The sequence below is a fragment of the Montipora capricornis genome, chromosome 11 (genome assembly GCF_036669925.1).
Source record: "Montipora capricornis isolate CH-2021 chromosome 11, ASM3666992v2, whole genome shotgun sequence".
NCBI lineage: Eukaryota > Metazoa > Cnidaria > Anthozoa > Scleractinia > Acroporidae > Montipora > Montipora capricornis.
Window position 1 is genome coordinate 41,074,853 of NC_090893.1, and position 2,710 is coordinate 41,077,562.

Here is a 2,710-nt window from a genome sequence, read left to right on the forward strand (position 1 = left end):
GAAAAGTGTATACATTTTCGCATTCGCCAAACCCCCTTTTTCCTTCATTTAGGTGTTTTCAAAAGGGGTCATTCATTACATGTCCGCTTCATTAAATTTCTTCCTCATTAGAACTCTTTCGAATGGTCTAGGCGAACATGACTTACCCCTTATTGGTTCGTATAAATGCATGGAGATGGTTATGAAACTCGACAAGTTCAAAGGGTGCGTTTTTTTTGGGAAAATCCAAAAACGGATTTGTGATCTCCGATCAATGGATTCTTCAGCGGCAAAAAAACGCAAAATTCGAAAAAGGATTATTTTCCATGACAACCCAAACCAACAAACCCAGAGTTGCGTGCAATTTGAAAAAAAAAAATCTTGTTTAACTGGTTTGTTTTGGAGAAATTCTTCAATGAAAATGTCACCAGAAAAAAATACCTTAGCGATTGATGAAAGGAGTGGAGAAAAGCATGCGTTCCAAGGTACGAATCGATTACAGAGGGTATTTTTTAGATGTGGGAAAGGTGCTAACAATATTATTGCTGTCAAAAACCCTTCTAGTGTAATTTCTGGTGTGAATTTGCAGGAAACCTAACTATTTTCGATCTATTCGTGTCTTTGATCGCGCGGTAAAATGGCGCGAAAAAAGCATTTGGGCTAAACTGTCATGTACAGCAGCTGTTGTGTATCATTTTTCATGGAAAACCGCTTGTCAAAAGTACTTTATTCAAATTCTTTCCCAAAAAAAACACTGAAGTGGTGAATCTCAAAAATCCGGATTTAGATTTGGTTCGAAGTATCCTTCTCGAGTATGGATATTTTGGATTTCCCCCAAAAAACGCAAAATCCGTTTTTGGATTCAATAATCCTTTTTCGGGTTTTCCCAAAAAAACGCACCCTTAGTTTCGTATTTTTGTCCGTATTTTTAGCCTTGACCCCGCACAAAACACCCCTTTTTTTCGAGAAAATAACCAATCAAATCCTTCGTTTAAATTATGCGCAACTAATTTGCAAATCCGTGCGAGGCAAAAACAAAAGATTATGCAGGGTCACCGTCAATTCAACATCAATTACGACAACATTGTTCTTGCTTTTGAAGGTTTTAAGGTGTCTTAACAAGTCCCCTGATTAACTGTGATCTAAACGCGGCCCTGCTTCCTATTGGTCTTTCTAAACGTGGTCCTAGTTCATCCGATTGTTGTCAAGCAGTCCAAGACCACCTAGAATAAATGTGTAGCAAGTTTCTCTCCGGGAACCGGGATAGGTCACTCGGACCCCCACTGGGTTCCCACTTGTAAAATTAGGGTTTGTCAATAAACTTTCATTTTGCGTGATGTTGGTCTGATTTCCGGTTTGCCGGACATTTGCAGCGGACTTCCGGTGCTACGCCCATTTATGGACTCCTGCTGCTCATTAGTATGGACCGCTTCCCACCAAAACAAAATGGCGGATGTTAATGAGATTCCAGCCTCATTTGCATCATAGCCGCCATTTTTAATAAGGTTCCATTCCCACGGAAACTCTATAATTTCCAATATGCATATTTTATGCAAATGATATGCAGCCGTATGTAAGCGAGGAATACTACTTACCACAAACATAAGATCAAATAAGAGATGGACATGAACACTGAATGCTGAGATTTCCCACTGCAATCACTCGGCCTTGCTACAACAGATCACAGCTGTTCATGCTATACTCTTCTTATTATTACGGCATACCTTATGGCCAACCACGAAAGACCCTTCTGTGAACAATGTCGCGATCTTGATCAGCACGCCATTTGAACCTATTTTCGCAGTGGAATTTTGTGATTTGGTGGCTCCCAATCTCGAACCCATAGTCCTCGAGCTTTTTGGTCAGCGGGTGAGCCCCCGGAGAGACTCTGGGATGATAGACTTAAACATTTTTTTTATTGGACGCTTGCATAACAATGACTGTCCGACAGGAAGTCGGTAAGTAATATAACGAAGTACCACACAGGAAGCTCCAGAATTTGGAGGGAGGTTCGAAATCTAAAACTAGTTTCAGTGCTGTTTGTTTTTTTTTTTTTACCGTCGCTGTCTTCCCCTAACTTAAATCACCTCGAGACTTAAAGCATCTCAGAAATATATAAACCACAAAAATAATTAATAACTAAACGTCGGGGTTTGAATTGTCTACAGCCGCTGTTACACGTTGAATCTTTTGGCTGAAACTTGTGTGCAACGGCGTTGCCAAACATGTTTCAACAGGCGTTGCACCTTGTAACATGGTCGGTCTCGTGAAACTTTTTGAATTTCCGTTGCGAGACAAGTTTCACGAAAAGTAGAACCGCTTTCTACGTCTGCAACGGTCGCAAGGATCGCAGTGGTGACAAAAACAAGAGTTTCACCGTGTAACACCACTTTGTGAAACTGGTCTCCCTCGATCTTGTCACGCTACGCTGCGTAAGCCAATCAGAAACCGGCTAAGACCAAATAAACAACATCTCAAGACCAGTTTCAACGTTTCCGAACGATTTTCGACCTTTTATGTTACACGGTGCAACGCCTGCTGAAACTTTTTTTGCAGGGCCGTTGCACATAAGTTTCGGCTAAAAGTTTCAACGTGTAACAGCGGCTTTAAACGTTGGAACTTTTAGCTGAAGCCTGTGTGCTACGGCGCTGCGAAACAAATTCCAGGAGGCATTGCACCGTGTAACATAGTCGGTTTCGTGAAACTTTTTGGAACTTCCGTTGCGAGACAA